Source organism: Pinus tabuliformis, chromosome 5_1, assembly GCF_031772625.1.
Source record: "Pinus tabuliformis cultivar Carrire ecotype Pingquan chromosome 5_1, CPIR1, whole genome shotgun sequence".
Taxonomy (NCBI): domain Eukaryota; kingdom Viridiplantae; phylum Streptophyta; class Pinopsida; order Pinales; family Pinaceae; genus Pinus; species Pinus tabuliformis.
In genome coordinates, this window is record NC_142305.1 from 915,168,578 (window position 1) to 915,186,271 (window position 17,694).

Here is a 17,694-nt window from a genome sequence, read left to right on the forward strand (position 1 = left end):
AGGGTAAAGAACATTCGCGCTCTTCAATTAAGCCACGCGAAGGTGGTTGCACTGGACAGACAGTTGCGCGGAAGTAGCACAACACGTAGAGTAGGATTGAGAGCCTTCCAGGACTCATCAAGACATCCCAAGGGTGCGGAAACCTGGTTCCAGCACCCTCCCATACTACCTCGGGTGAGACCTCAGTCCGCGCTCCGCGGACTGTTGCCGAAAGGGTCAGTAGTTTCGGGATTTGTTTGGCTAAAACACTTCTGAACCTGGGTCAGGCCCTAACAAGCCAACAAATGGTTCCGTTGCTGGGATCGGGATCTACCTAAGGGATGTCTGATGTCGGAAAATTGGAACCCTATGAAGAAGGAAATTGAAGATTGGTTGGAACAGAATCTTCACAAGGTCGTAACACGCGAGAACAGGGCTCCACAGATATCCGAGAAGACGTGGCTGGATCGCTACGTATATACGGAAATCCATGAGATCTTCTTTGTGACCTTCTCTTCGGAGCTGTATGATTGGATCGCAAGGTTAGCCAACAGCCAGGGAAGGTACAAGCTCGATCAACCGATAGTGTGGACTCCAAAGTTAGTGTGCAGACTAGAGGCATCAGAAGATAAGATCATGTGGGCCGTGGACCATTGGCTCGACTGGATAATAGGAGGGTTTATCACTGAGTTCGCGATAGACACAACTGTGAGTTATAGCAAAGCAGAACGATGTTTTCTCAAGGGACCGCGAGGTAGGTACATCAAATCCCTAAATACCTGGATTAAGATGTTGTTATGTGAAAAGCAGATTATGCGCATACATTAATGAGTGGATCAACGCGGAGTGGGAAAATCTACAAATGGATCGAAGGGTTAGGAAACAATCCTTTAATTTCACCACCGCGAGCGAGCGAGGAAGAGCGCACTCAGGCTTCCCTAAGAAGTGTGATCAGTTTGATAAGGCAGCACATTCTGCAGTTATCACCTCCACTTACGCCATCACCCACTTCACCTACTTCACCTCCATCTTCAACCACCCCACCTCCACCAAACCCGCATTTCAACATGGCAAGTGCGATCAAGCTACCCATATTCAAAGGAGTAGGGAACGAAGATCCAAACTAGTTCTGGTTCGTAGTAAGAGCAGTGTGGGAAGCCCAAGGAGTCACGGATGACAACATTAAGAAGGCCACGTTGCTGAGCGCGTTGTAGGATCGCGCACTAGCATGGTATATTAAGCACTCAAATGATCATCCAAATGCAGGAATAGCAGAGATCCAAAACGCGCTAAACAGAGAATTTAGCCGGCCGAAATCAAAAACACAGTCTATCATCGGATTTAAAGAGATCGCGATGCTTCCAGGAGAAACCCCCTGGGATCTGGATCAGAGGCTGAAAAGTACAATCCGCGAGGTTAATATGACACTGACGAATGCGTAGCACCACGTGTGGTTTGTGGCGTCTTTAACACCACACCTGAGAACGGCGTTGTCACAGCAGAAGATTTCAAGCCAGGCAGAAGCGTTGGAAATGGCAATGAGGTTGCATGAAACACCGATACAAGACCCAGGGTTGGGAGTCCAACAAATCCATGCACAGCTACAGAACCTATGCTTGGAGATGCAGAGTTTGAAGCAGGATAGGGCACCCCGGTCGGAGGCACGTGAAGAAGTGTGGTGCATAAAATTCAAAGGCCAGGGCCACGATAAGGATCATTGTCCAGTATTCGCGAACTATTTAGCAGGAAGGGGGACAATGCCATTAAGACCAGAGGCATAGGCAGGGCCAAGTGCGGCACCCGTGATCTGGTGTGCGATTTTTTAGATAAGCACACGATGGACAACTGTCACCTGTTGCAGAAGTATACACAGACTCCGCAGCAGTTGTTCTGTAATTTCTGTAGATTAGTGGGCCATGATGAGAGAAACTATCGAAGTTATGAATTGTTGATGGATCGAACACCTGCCTACAGGATGCAGACTGAGGCATGAGATCAGGACCCAGCGGCAGCAATAGCGCGCGGTGGATTCTAAGGACGCGAACGGGGACGAGGAGGAATGGGACCCGGACGAGGGCACAGACAGTTAATCTACTATAATTGTAGAGGACCTGGGCACTACACGCATGACTGTACGAATCCAACCAGAACATGTTGTCCGTATTGTTATCAGTTTGATCATGAAGTGGTAGATTGTCCGACGTTGATCGCACAAATGCGCGAGAAAGGGGTACTACATCCTACTCCGACTCAGAATATCCAAATGATGAGGTCTGAACCATGTGAAGAAGACCCCAGCGTAAACATGGTGCTTAGAAGTGGCGCAACCATAGGGGAAGATAAGGAAAGCAACTTGAGGAGGATACATGGGTTCGCAAGGCTCCTACGAAGGAACCTGAGTTTGACTTGGAACACGCAAGGCAAATATTTATGGAAGCTAAGAAGAGCTTCACAGAGGCCTCTACTTCAGGTAGTAAGGATCAAAAAAAGCCGGGAATGGATCCTTCTATGCTTACTACCTTTTTAGAGACGTACATGAAGTTGTTGCATGACAATAAAACTGTTAAAGGACTACAAGAGCTGATCACTAGGTGCGCAGGGTCGGGTGAGCTGCATGTAGTCTGGAAATTGGGAAAGCATGCATTGTGCACTAGGAGGGAAATGAGATCGATGGCGCAGATTGGTAAATATGAGATGGATCAGGTAATCATGGACCTAGGTTCAGACGCGAATGTGTTACCAAAGCAGACATGGGAATGCATGGGCAAGCCCGCATTGGAGTGGTCCCCTATTCAATTATGGATGGCAAACCAACAAAATATCTTGCCCATGGGAAGGTTGCAGGGGGTAACAGTTGATATCGAAGGCGCGAGCACGCAGACAGACTTTGAGGTAATAGAGATTGTTGATGACAGCAACCCTTACCCCGCGTTGCTAGGAATAGATTGGGCCACAGATATGAATGGACTCATCAACCTAAAGAAGCGGAAGATGACTTTTGAGAAAAAGCCCCTACGCGTAGTAGTTCCGTTAGATCTAGCCGAAGGAGTGTGTTATACTGAACCTGTGCATGAGGATGACAGTGACAATGAGCTAGATTGCATTTACCATATAACGGCGCAAGACCAGGATTGGGTGAACCTGACTGAAGATGGGAGAATCTCATGGGAATACAACAGTTCCTGTACTTCGGATTCAGATGAAGAAGTAGAACACTGGCAGAACTGGTTGCAAAAAGTAACAACGTTGAATTGCAACATAATGATTAGATCACTACGGTGAGTAACGACCGAAGAAAGGGAACTACCAACAGATGATGGGGTAACAAACGTGGAGGAATCCTTAGATTAATGTGAAAGAACGGTACTGGAACAGCAGCAGTACGGTGCACGCAACACTCGCACAATGGGGGAATATACATCACAAGACTATGGGGAACTGGCGCAAAGGTAAAAGACGGATGCGCTTACGACCTAGAAGTCCCCAGCGATGAACACGAACCGGGCAGCCAAGACACAGCAGTTTGCGCGACCACTTATGTCGATGCAGGCAGATGTGTGCTATGCAAGCACCTCCCAAACTAAAGATCAAAAATCAAGGAGTGCGACGCATGCCACAAAAATGTCATGTCGACGCCTTCACAAAGCTATGTGGAATCATGAACATAATTTACCAGACAGGACGAACTTATTGGGACCTGCACGTGCCAGCGGTCCGATGGGCATGTAGGGCCATGTGCGGGAACCGGGGTGTGGAAATGGTTCCAAAGATGACGAGTGGAGTTAAGGCCATAGGTTTGGGAAAGAATCTTCACACAATCACTCCCATAAGTGCGACAGCTCGCGAGGACCAGAGCTAAGAAATTATGCAGCTGCGCGAGGATGAACATATGCAAATTCAAGAAGCCATTCAGTAAGGGAACATTGAGCTATGGAACTCGAAGAAGATCAGGTACGATTGAAGCGGAAAAGCATATTAATGGATGAGGATATCAGAGAACTGGAAACCACAATCTCACAAGCATTACGCGTCGACAATAGGACAGGGCCACATATGGGCAACCCCACCACCGCGCCAGTAGAGTGTCACCGGGAGCTGGTGACTATACTACCATGGCTGCGACCGCACCTTATTAGGCAAAGCAACCAAGGAAACGCTCTGCGTAGGGGAGACCACGAGGCGCTAATTGGCTCAAGGGTAACTAAGGAAGGCACGTGGACTGGGTCGGGCAGTGACTTGAAGCCTCGCACTAGTAGTGCGACCACCTGACTATCCATAGGAAGCACAGTATCAACGCTCCAAGCAGTTGAAGAGCGCGAGACTATAAAAAATTCTGTATGGGAGCTACGTGACCTAGACGTTGCGCGAAAGATCAGTATGACGCACAGATCACGTTTGCGTACAGGGGACTGTGCTGTCGTACGGAGGGGATGGAAAGTGACCGTTGGGGACACTATTCATGACAAGATGTCCAATTTAAGCCAACGAGAAGTGGACGGCACACAATCAAGACACGAGGTCAGAACTAGATTTGAAAATATTTTCCACAAATATCACATTAATGAGCCAAGAAAGGGGGGAACGGTCGAATTTGAATTTCGGCAGGCCTATAAATCCCAGATGGTCATCCACCGAACAACCCTTGGCAACTTGAGAATTTAGTTATTGTGCATGTACTTTATGGCTTAGAGGCTTTAACAGCGAGTTCAGCATTTGAAGCATTACCGAAAGAGATGCAAGACCTTCTCAGAAGAGCAATGTCGACTGCCAAGGACGCCACACCAAACCCTATGTCACCAGTTGGGGATGCGCAGGAAATTCAAAAATCGCCCCAGACGCCAAGGGCCAAAAAGGATCCACAGGTAGCCGAACCAGTCCGTATGTCTCCACAAAATCCGCAGTTTGGCAAACTGTCGATGGAAGAGAAGGGAAAAATAGTCAATATTGAGAATGATGATGAGGAAGAGGATCCTCCGACCTTTATCGAAGAGCTGGAACCAAAGGAAGATATGGAAGAAGACACCTCGCCAGTACACACCATAGCAAATCTGCCCAAGTATGTACCTCTGCGGAAAGGGAAGGGAAAAGTACCTAAAGGTTTGGATGCCGTTAAGATCACACTCAACACCCCGTTCCTCCCCGTGGAAGTTTTGTTCGAAGGTTCAGTTGTGGGCCATGTACCCACTATAAAGTTTGAAGACTAGGACCTCACAAATAGTGAGAAGTTTCCTCATTTGGAAACTAGCTAGCTGATGAAACTAAGCACGGAGGGGGCAGTTACAACATTGCAGCCACGAAAATGGTTGTGCAAGGTAGAGGAGGCTGGGCTACTCCACCTCCTATCAATTCCACACTTTCATCAGACCCCAATCACAATATTTTCCATGCGGCAACTACTTTGTCTGGTGCATGATGGGTGCTTATGGTTGAAAGAGCCCATTCCCATCACGGTGGAGCTCATTCATAGGATTTCTCGGCTTCCCTGTGTAGGAAGGGACCCCGCAGAAATAGCTGGTGCAGGTGGAGACTTAACGATTATAGAGGCCATGAAAAAGAAATATAAGTTGAAGAAAAAGAAGAGAGGTTACGTTATTACTAGCATTCAGGACAAAGGGGTCCACGTCGCTACCCAGTTGTTGACAAGGAAGGTGATGAGAAAATGTCGTGGTAATGAGGTACCAGCAACGGTCATTGCGCAGGCTGAGCAATGCATAGAAGGGGTACGATTTAGCTGGTTGCAGTTCCTCTGCGAGGAATTCCTGACGAACTGCAGGGAGGCCTAGGAGCACGGTAATACCTCCCACTATGCATGGTTGCTCTTATCTATCCTGTTGGTTACAGGGGAATTGCCTAACGATAGTCAGTTTCCTCTTGTTGATCAGGATTGGCTAGAGGCAGCAAAATACACGTCGCTATGGGCAACGAAGAATGCCACGTGCATCCGAGAAACCAAGATCTTCTAGGTACTGATGGAAGCGAGCATAAGACTATGGATCAACAAGTGGTCGCACCTATCCCCCTCAGTATACTACAGTCTAAAGAGTTTTGCAGACTTTAAAGTAGATATGCATAATGTGTATATCAGGGCATGGTAGGATCTAGAGCAAAATTGGACCACACTCCCTTTCATCACAATAGATGACGTTGTTTTCGCAGTGCTTGAAACATGGCCATCGGAATGACGCGCCCCAAATGGGGTAGTGTGCGATGAAATGGGGATTCAAAAGCAAAAGGCTACCGCCAAGTTGCTGGAACAACATAAACGGAATGAACAACTAGCTGCGGAAGTACGGGCGTCCCGGGAGGCAGCGAAGGCTGCTGGGGAAAAGACAGCAGCAGTAGGGGCCACTACAATGCAAGAAGAAAGACACCCAGACATAACCACAGAACAGGGGACAAATGCAACAACAGAAGGCGCGGACCCAAGCACCACCTCTACACAATTAAAATGACCGCGCGCAACCGAACGAACAGGGCCACGGAAGAAGACCAAGGCTTCCAAGTTGGATGGGGAGCTTATCACACTAACCGAGGGTGACCTATACGACATCGGTGACACAGTTCGCGAAGTCACCAGGGAGGCGCTCCAAGAGGCAATGACGGAGCAGCAGAATGTGTTGGGGGAGCTCAGGTTGCAACTCCAGGAACTTCAGGTATGGCCTCCACAGGAAGAAACGGTAACCGGGGATACGGGTACATTAGAAACTGAGCAATTGTTGTGATCCAAAATGGAAAATATTGTTGCACTGCCAGAAGGAGCACTGAAAACGACCAAAACGAAGGACAGAGCTATGGTAAGCCAACTCAAGGGACTTGGTTTAAACTTGGTTTCCTTGCCACGAGAAATATTATACCAGCTGCAGGATGGAGCGAGGATAGAGCTCTGCACTAGGGAAGGATGTGCAGTCTAGGTGCTCAGTGAACAGCACATCAACATCAATCAGTTGAGCCTTCAACGTGATGAAGTGGTAGCACAGGCTCAGTAGTTAGAGCAAATCATCAAGGAAGCATGTCGCCGCATCCCCAAGCTAGAGATTGCAGCAGACTTACCAATGGGTATCCGGATCCACAAACTGGCCAGTGGATTATGCCAGGCACAGGAGGAAACAACAAAGATCCAGATGGACCTCAACCTGCAGATCACGGAGCTGAGACTGAAAGCGCAGCCCGCTACACCGCTGAAAGTCAGAGAGCAGCAGAACTGCGACATTAAATCAAGGTGGAAACAATAGAGCGCGCTATACAGGATTGCACGGGCTTGTTAGATCAGTCACTCGTCACCCTCACTTCACTACAGGAAGACCCAATGCTACAGTGGTTGGAGACAGAAGTGCGGGAGCTGCAGCAGGCCTATGACAATTTCTGAGGGACTGCACAGACAGTCGCCCTTACTCAGCGACTGGCCAAGATGAGGGAGGCCAAGGCTCCCAAAGCGCGGGTGGACGTCGCACGCCAAAAATAAGCAGTGCTTAAAGAACACATCCAACCTTGGCTTGAGGAAGAATTCATGGTCACAGCTAAGATCAAGGGCAAGTTGGCACAGATGCAAGGCGTATACACACTCATGGAAATAATTGCACCTGACGATGAAGCATCGGAGATATGTGTGCAACGGGTACAACAGACAGCGGAAGAATGTGCTGCAGATGTGTTGATGCCTCAAAAATCATTGCATCAACATCGGGGAAAACCACCCGATCCGGACCTTAAAGGCAGCTCCTTTTCCGTTTGGTGTGGTGGCTCCGACTGGATATAATGGGACCAGTTTCCCAATGATTTGTAAATAGGATGGATAAGTGATTGATTTTCTATTATCTAATGGTAATGATGGATGATTTATTCTAAAATGAAAAAATATAAACAACTAATCTATCCCGGGAAATCTCTGTTTTAGTGTAACTTTTGGTAATTCTTATTAACAAGTAGGCATATATATGACTCCACTTATAAACAAAAACATTCATTCATATGATAATTACTTTGTTCAAGTAGTTGAACAAAGTAATAATTAAAACATTATTACACTATTCTTTATATACCATTGACATAAATATGAATGAAAAAGTAACAATCCTTAAACATTCAATAGTGATAAGCTAAAGGACTGTTATGAAAGCACATACATATATCAAATGATAGCAAAATGAATAAACGTTGATTCATATAAAAGAATGAAGCAAAGACATAGATAATAGTACCATATGTAATTTGAATCCCCTCCAATATCAATTGCATTCAGATCATGTCTTTAAACTTAGAAATACTCTCACAAAAAGCAATAGTGCATATCTCATCAAAGTATTCTTCATTAAAATTCAGAATATAGGTCCAGTCTTCATAAATATATATATATATATATCAGAATCACAGTAGTGCAACTCTCGATCCAAGTTTTAATACAAAAATTGAGGACCCTTTCCAAAAACATGAAAGGGTCTATAAATACTTTCTAAACTAACTAACTATGAAATAAAAATGTTGTGAGCTGGTATAACCAAATCATGAAAATCTCCATGAAATAGATATGCTTGCAGTCGGTAAGAATGATTCACTATTTCAGCTGACTATCCTTTGGCTTGAGCTAGCATATGGCGAGAATTGGTTGCAGTTCTAGAGGGTGACTCATACGTGAATGTAGTTGGGCAAAATATGTGGCATCATTAATTTCAGGAATCATGTAACCGATTACATCGGTTAAACATTTCATCGATGCCTTTTGAATGTGTGGTTTAACAAGGAAAAACCAAAAGGTGTCCCAAGTTAAACTTTGAATGCCCGCAATCAATCTCTCCCTCTTTTCCAGTTCTTGTTTGCATGTCTGCTCCAATGCGTTGGCTGATCGAAGTTTCCCTAAAGTGCATTCTGAAATTAAATTAGACAAATAAAGAGTATCATTAATTAATTCAATCAGATTACCAGTCACCGATCTGCATCTTGAAGTTTCCCTCTCCGCTTTCATCAGTTGAGATTTCCATTCTAGGAACAGAATTTCCTTATGTGATTCCAGAATTTGAGGCAGATTTGTAGCTTTTCCTTCCTTGGTTTCTTGCCAAGAAAGAAACTATGTTAGTGTTTCATCAGCCTACTCTAATTTCTGCCTTGCATCGACTGACTTATCAATCATTGATGAAGAAATTTCACAAAGGGGCTGAGCAAGAGAGATATTATGACATAGCAAGTTCAATTGATTAGTTAATGCCTTATTAATCTGGAGAGCTTCTGATTTGAACTCTCATACTTGAGGAAATCCTTTGAACCTTTCTATTTGCAGTGACAGTTGAGCAATTTGTTCATCTTTTGTTTTGCTCAATTGTTCATTCATTATCTTCAGCTTGGCCAATTCTAAGGATAGTTCCTTTTGTTTCTGAACCGCATTTTTATCTATTCTCTACTTCTCCTTGAGAAATTGCTCATTTAACTGATTGTTTGATTGTTGTTGTCCTACCAACTATTGTTCTAACTGCTCTATCCTCTGTTGCTTGTCAGATATCTGTGCCTCTAGCGAAACAATTGTCTGATCCTTTTCTTTGAGCAAATTGATGCCTTCCGATGCCTTGTCCATAGTAGCTGCCAAGTATGCCTCAACATACTGAAAGAGTTTAGTAAGGTCTTCAGAAGGATTGACTTCCTCTCTCCATACCACATTAGTTATTTCCATCTGTACAGGTAAAAGAGAAGATTGATCAAGCTTTCTCTTTTTCCTTTGTCTCTTTACTACAGCCCTATGCTTAGGGTTGTAGAAGACATCCAAAGGTGGTATTTCTTCTACATGTAGAGCGATTTCATCGAATTGGTTTTCTGGAATTATCTCTATATCCTTTTGAGTCATGGGTGGGTCGCTGGTTCCTTCAGTTGGAACCATATTAGTTGCTGTCTTGTGACCAGTTGTTACTTCAGGCGTGCTAAATCCCTGTAAGCTCTCAGTATTACTTATGATTGAATCGAACTGTTGCCATTCTTTGAGTAGTTTGGGATCAATGTGAGTATCTGTATCCATGAGTTGACTATCATTTTCCTGTTCCTGTTCCTGTTCCTGTTCTGACACTTTTTCTTTCTCAGAGACCTTTTCCACATTAGGGGTCTTAACAGTAACTATTTGTTTAGTTTGACTGGATGGCTGAACTGTAGGGACTGTGGCTAATAGGTCTAAAGACAAAGTTTGAAACCTCTGTTCTCTAAGCCTATTAAACATTTCTAACCCTTCATCTTGATATCTGATTCTAGCCAATCCTTTAACTTGGAATAATGATTCAGTTGAGGCAAATAGATCATCGAAGTCATCTTCTTCATGATCAAATTTGGCAAGTTTGGCTTGTTCAAGAACATTATAGGCAACCTTTCTTGGATCATATTGCCTGTTAGGAATTGTGGCAAGCTTCAGCATTTGTATTTTTTTTGTCTCCTTCTCTGCGTGCTTGTAATCATGAAGAGTGAAAATGCCGCATCGTAAAGGGAATATAGGCCATACCTGTTTCTTAGAATTTCTAAGGGTCTTTGATGTCCCATCTATTGTTATTTGATAAGCCAATTCCTGAGCTAACATTTTATCCGACACATACAGGAGAAGGAAATGGGTTTTAGTAAGGCTACCAAAAAGCCTTATATAAGTAAATTTTTCCTCCCCGAACCAACAACCTACTGTTGTCAAATCTGCCTCTGCTTCCTGGGATATCCTGGGAGCGGGCTTATTATAAATAGAGTAATAAACAGGCAAAATAAAATCGTTGCAAATTTTATGCAGATGATTTTTGTAATGAGCCTTCCCTAACTGCTCATGATAAATATGGATTGGTTTAGGGTCTTGGGGAGTCCATCTCCACCCGAGAGACGGAAAATTAGAATTGAAACAAACACTACCCATAATGTATGCATTGTAATAGAATGGGGGAATGGTCCTAGTAGTTTGATGTGCATTTGTTCTGTACTCTAGAATTGCTGTGGCTAGTTTATCTGACAAAATATTCACCCAATCCATCACATAACCATTGATTGCAGCCTCCATTAGAGGGACCATTTCTATAGTGAATTTAGTAGAATCAGGTATTCCCCACATCCTATGCATCATAGCTCTGGCATAACAGTAAGGGGAAGCCAACAAGTCAACAGAGTACTTACCCGATGACTCGTGCTTGTGCTTTTCAGGGAAATGCCTCCACTGCTTTATTGGGGCTAACTCTCAGTCATTTCCTTTGCAAACGCTTCTAGGAATGCCTTGTTGTATCGCTTCTCAGATTCGGGTAAGTGATACATTTTTCTGAGATCCTCGAGTTGAAACGAGACAAATATCCTCCCATCAGATGTGCAAAAGGTTCTATCCGAAACTGGAATTTTCTCTACCACCCATCTTACCATGTCAGTATATGGCAGGATTTTAGCTCGTGCTGTTATCCTGTAAAGATAGGAACAGGCCAATTCTTTAAGAGTTCCTTAAGACTTGTTAGTTGAATCGGCTGTGGCTTCTTCTGATAACTCTTCAAGCTGCTCTGCTTCAATCAGATTATAGATACTCTCCCAGCTAGTGTTTCCCAAACCAAGACACGTCGTATCTAAGATTAATCCTTTTTTGCTTGGTCCTGGATCTTTGACTGGAGGAGCTGTTGTTGCAGACTTCTTTGATTTCTTCCCCATTTTCTCTGGATTTCTGGTTTCGGAGGAATTCTGCACAAGCAGTTACAAACCGTGATACAGAGAAATGTTGCTGCAAGCCAATATGACAATGAAAAGAGTTACGTCGATTGGCAAGTGATAATGAGATATAGTTAAAGATTACCACGGATAAAATCTTAATAAAAGATCTACCCTTAACTGCTTTATTGAATAGCCGTTTAACCTGTCAATCGTGGTAAATAACATCTTAAATGCCCATCACGTCGCTCATATGCCGAATGATTATTTCAAGCGTGCCTTAGATTTCTTTGATCGGCGATCGGCGATAAATCGCAAATCGGCGATCGGGAATGTCAAAGGGAAAGGCTTTAACACTTGCTTTAAATATCTTCGATTACCGAAAGGTGATACAATGCATGCAAACCTTTTAAATGTATTTTCGAGATGCGCGCCTAATTAATATATCACAGTCGGGACTTGGCTCGGGCTTTATTGCTTTGTCATGTGATTCCGCCGATTGCTGATTGCAATTTGCTTTATCGCATCGGGGGTTTTGAGCATGCCTTTATTCATGTGTTTGTTTATTATTGACATCGCCAATTTGCCAATTGCAATATGCTTTATCACATCGAAGGAATTGAGGGGCTCTATTTTATTATGCTTGGCATTTGCTTCCTCTGATTTCCCGATTGCGATTACCTTTTTGGATCGGAGAGATTGGATGAGGTTTTCGCTTTTGTGTGTGTTTCCTTTGTTATTGCGATATGCGATCTCCGATCGCTTTATCACAATAAAGAAAAGTTTTATAATATTTACTTAAAGGAACACTTTATTTTTATTTAAAAGGATTTATAAAATGATTCATTTACATCAGGCCTTTTAATAAGGATTTTTTCTTATGATGGGTTAATACCAATTTTTATTTGTGGACACACAAATCTTAACTAAGTTGATTTTTAAAAGGGACCCATTTCTTATTAAAAAAATTATGTAAAGATTTTTTAGAAATGGGGGGTTGTTGTACAGCACAACAACTAGCGATTCACTGGGTGAAACAGTTATCTCTGAGAAAGTAATATAATACTTTAACTTTCTTAATCTAAAAACCTTAATTGATAGAGAAAATCTAATATAACTAGATACTCATAAATTCTGAAGATAACTATTTTGCTATTTCTTTTTCATCTTAAAATTAAATAAATTCTAAGCTTAAAGTAAACCTTAATTGGTTTATAATGATAAAACAAAATACTTTTCCAACTTAGCTTTTATATTGACTTCTTTGTCATAGGTATAGCCACTGCTACTAGCAAATGTCTATAGTCTTGGCAGGGTTACCTTTTAACCATTTGATCATTCATTGTTCCATCCATTTCAGAGTATAATTAAAAAGAATGAATCCAAAAGATATGTTTCCACATTTTTTGTATTGCATTTTCTTTTTTCTTTATTTCTTTATTTTGTAAGATAAAAATCCATTGTCCTGGTTTGGTGGCCAGCTATTGACAATGCCATTCACTGGTTGTAATTTAACTGAACAAGCTGGCTCGTGATGAGACCCTTTGTCTTATAATTATAAGCCATTACCCTGTTTTGGTATGCAGTGTTGGTAATGTCAGTTGAACTATTCCCCTATGATCATGGTAAGCAGGCTTGTAATAAGACCTCTTATCTTTTATATCAAATATATTTTAGAATTACACTCTGAGTAATTATAAACTTTGATGGATGGGATGAACAATTTTCTCCTTAAGAGAATATGGATGACAGGGTTGAGAGTTGAAGATGCTAAGGTTGAATCAGTTTTTGTTTTGTATTGATAACCGTTTTTAGGCTTTTAAAACTTTAGAATGATTTACAGTATTTCTAAGTTTTGAGAAGATTTCACAAAAATAAAATGGGGTTTTTCAGAATCTAATTATACCTAATTTCCTAGAATTTTCTTTTTCCTTAAAGGCTTCCATCTATCAAAAGTAAATATTAAGACTATTTTCTTTTGAGTAACTTTTCAATGTAGTAAAGACCAATGGAAGGCTTTTCACAACGTTATTTCCTAAGAAAAATAAATAATTATTCACGCAAATCTAACTGAAAATTGAACATTTACAAAAGGAAAAGGGGTTCCCTCCTCAATTGAAGAATTTTTTCACAATAAGGCCATTGGCAGGAAGAGAATCTCTCTTTCCTGATAAATCTTGCAATATAAATGTAGAAGGGCCTATCTTCTCACTAATTTGGAATGGTCCAAGCCACATTTTCTGAAACTTAGTGTGTTTTCCTTTATCCTCATGGCTTTGTCCCACTTCAAAACTAGATCACCAATTTGTAAATGTTTTGAGCCGGTTGAAGTTGCATCGAAAGAAGATTTAATAATTTGTTGATGCTTTGCATGTGTAATTCGGGCTTTCTCCCTTTCTTCTTCTAGTTTCAGGATCTGATCATGTCTCAATTGAATAGAAGATGAGGGATTTTCTTCAATAAAGTGCACTAAGGCTAGTGATGGAAGTACCAAATTTGCTAGTATGAAAGCTTCATTTCCATACACTAGATTAAATGGATAAGTTCTTATTGAGGCCTTCTGTGTTATTCGGTCAGCCCATAGTGCAAATATCAAAGACTTATGCTAGTTTTTATGATTCTGCTCAATAGTTTTCTTAATGATTTTGATAAGATTTTTATTAGTAGATTATGCTAAACCATTACCCTAAGGGTAGTAGTTTGCAGAATATTTTAATTTGAATCCTCTTTTGATAGCAAATTCAAGTATATAATTACCAGAGAAGTAATATGCATTATCAAAAATAAGAGCGTTTGGGACACCAAACGTGGTAGTGATGAACTAATCTATGAATTCAATGATTGCCTCAGAGTTTGATGTCTTCAAAGGAATTGCTTCCACCCACTTAGTAAAGTAGTCGGTAGCTGTAAGGATATACCTATGTTGTTTGGATGAATGTGGAATGATTTCTCCAATGATATCCAATCCCCATTGTTCAAAGGGATGTTCAATGTTGACTAGTTGGAAAGGGAAAGTTGGCTTCTTTTGTCTTCGACTAGTAGTTTGACATATTTAGCATTTCCTTACATATTCATGAGTATCTCTGAACAAGGTGGGCCAGTAATACCCAGCATGAATGATTTTGTGGGCTGTTGTATAAACTCCAAAATGTCCTCCTGCTGGACCATCATGTAGCTCCTGCAAGACCTTTTGCGCTTCAGGTTTTTCTAAGCATATTAACAAAATTGAATCATAATTCCATCTAAACAACACATCATCAACAATCATGAAGTTTTTTGCTTTCAGTCTTATGGCACGTTTGTTTTTATAGGAAAGATTAGAAGGAGCATATCCATTTTTCAAATAGAAAATCAGATCTGCATATTGGGATTCAGGATTAATGTTACTTATCTGATTGATTTCTTCAATATCGTTTGTACCTTCATGTCCCTAAATATTAGAATCTCCTGCCAAAAACCTGCAAAAACCTTGGCCTTTGACAATCTTTGCTGGTTTAATTTTCAAGTCATATTCTTGTAATGTTGCGACCCAATTTGCTCTTTTTTCTCCTAATTCCCTTTGAACTAGTAACTGTCTTACTGCTGAAAAAGGGACTATAAATTTTGTGTGAGCTTTTAAGAGAAAGGGTTTGTATTGTTTGATAGTTTTATATACAGCAAAGGCTTGTTTTTCAACTTCTAAGTAATTAAGTTCAGCACCTTAAAGGTTTGAACTATAAAATGAGATTGGTACTTCCAAGTTTTGATCACTAATTTGTGCCAGCACTACTACGTAGGATGAATCAGATGCAAGAGTATATAAAATGAAATTATTTGAAAAATTAGGAGTGCTTAAAGCAGTGGCATTTATGATTGATTGTTTAATGGAATCAAATGCCTCTTTTTCTATAGGCCCCCATTTAAACACTGAATTTTTTTTGATCATGTTTTGTAATGGTAAAACAATCTGTGAAAAATCTGGAACAAATCTTTTTACAAAGTTAATTTGACCTAAAAATGATTGCATTGATTTTTTATTATGAGGAAATGGAATATCAGAAATCTCTTTGATTATATCTGGATCAATATCAATACCATCCTTTGAAACAATGAAGCCCAAGAGTTTACCTTGGTCAAGAGCGAAAAAGGATTTCTTAGGATTGAGTGAAATGCCATACCTTTTGAAGCATTCAAAGATTTGTTTTAAATCATGCAAATGACTTGATCTTTTCTTAGAGAACACAGTAATGTTATCTAAATAAACAAATATTGATTTATTGATTAGACCTTTGAATGCTATGTCCGTCGCTCTTTGGAATGTAGCTCTAGCATTGATTAATCCGAAAGGCATTTTTTGGTAGGCATAAGTTCTCCACTTAGTTCTGAAAGTAGTCTTAAGTCTGTCATCAGGGTGCACCAAAATTTGGTTATACCCTGAAAAACATCTAAGAAGGTGTTGAGGGCCCTGAAATCGGGTCAACAACAAGGGGGATACCCACCCGGTCCGGAACTTGGTTGGCAGATCCTTGTCCGTTTGGTATAGCGGGTCCGACTGGGGATAATGGGACCAGTTTCCAAATCTAAGGGGTGTGTGTGTGTGTAGAGTTTGATGATGCTGATCTAGAAGTAATTTAAGCTAATTTAATTCTAACTTCTAAACTGACTCTATGCTATTGTAATCTAACAAAAACAACACATCTAATCTACGCTAACCCGGGGTAGATTTCCTCTGTTATGCGATCTAAAAAGATTTCGAACAATAACTGGTAATAAAGATCATTCAGCTATCATAAGAATAGAAATCAATTAAGATAAACCATTCTGCATAAAAAGTTAGGCAAAACAGTTGTGAACAGCATATCACATAATAAGTTATTCATATGTCAAGTACAAATAAATGACTCCACCGTACAGAAGTTCCAAATGGTAACCCACACATTCATACATTAACATATAAACAACTCAGCTGCATATCACTCTAAGAATATAAGCAGAAATTGGTCAAGAGATAAAAGTACCATTTATGACTGATTTCACTCACAAACTTCAAGCAATAACGATTTATCTCTACTTGTTCTAATATCTACTAAGAGTACAGAAGTGCAACATCAGTAGCAGACATTAAAATGCAAACATAAATAAATCTCGATCCATCCATTCATCAAAAAGCCCCTCCGAGGGTGCAAAAGTGCATGTTCTGAGGACAAGTTTTTTGACAAATTTCCGGACCCTTCTCCAAATGCCATGAGAAGGGTTAAATACTACTAACTAATTAATCTTAATTACACAAATTTAGGAAACGGCTTCAAATGACTGCCCTTTTACTAAAACAAATTTATTTCTAAAAATTGAATCTAATTTCTAACCGTTTCTGTATCTGCTCCTTAGTGCTGTAAGCAATGCAACGTTCGCCTGGAAAGAGTCGGCTGGTTGTCTTTTCCTTTCGTTCGAGCGATAAAAGTAGAAATAACAAGAGCTGGCACCTCTTTCTGACAAACTAGAAGATGTTTTCGAAAATCTTCCTCTGGCTGGGTGTATTCACTGTGTGTATACTTAGTATAACCCAGATTTCTTTCAAACTGATTGTGTTGTTGCTATTTCGGTTTCCGGTCGTGCGAATGACTCAATGAGTTAGGGATTTCGTTGCCTGAACAATCTTCTGTATTGAAAATTGCTTCCGTTCTTTGTTCCAGGATTTTCTGGAGCGTCCTCCCTCTTTAGCGTTTTTCTTTTTGCTTTACCCAGTCTGAGCTTCAGGATCTTTTGTAAAATGCTGCTTTTGTGCGCCTTTGAGTCTGAGTCTTGGATAGTCTATTTCTATCAGTATCTGTTGAGTGATACTCTGGAATCTGCGGTCCTACTGCATGCGGCAACCATTTGCGAAGGCATCTCCTCTCTGTTCTCTTAGTATTGGCGCTTTCCCCTTTTCCTTAGATGTTTCCTGCATATTGATTTATATTAGTTGTTGCCTTACAGTTTACGCAAAGGAAAAGAGAAATGACGAAAAGATTGACATGAAAGGTTTAAGTTCTAATGAATGCATAATCATGACACTCATAATGACTTGACTCTTCGAAAAACGCGACACAATCATTCTTGGATACTCAGGCA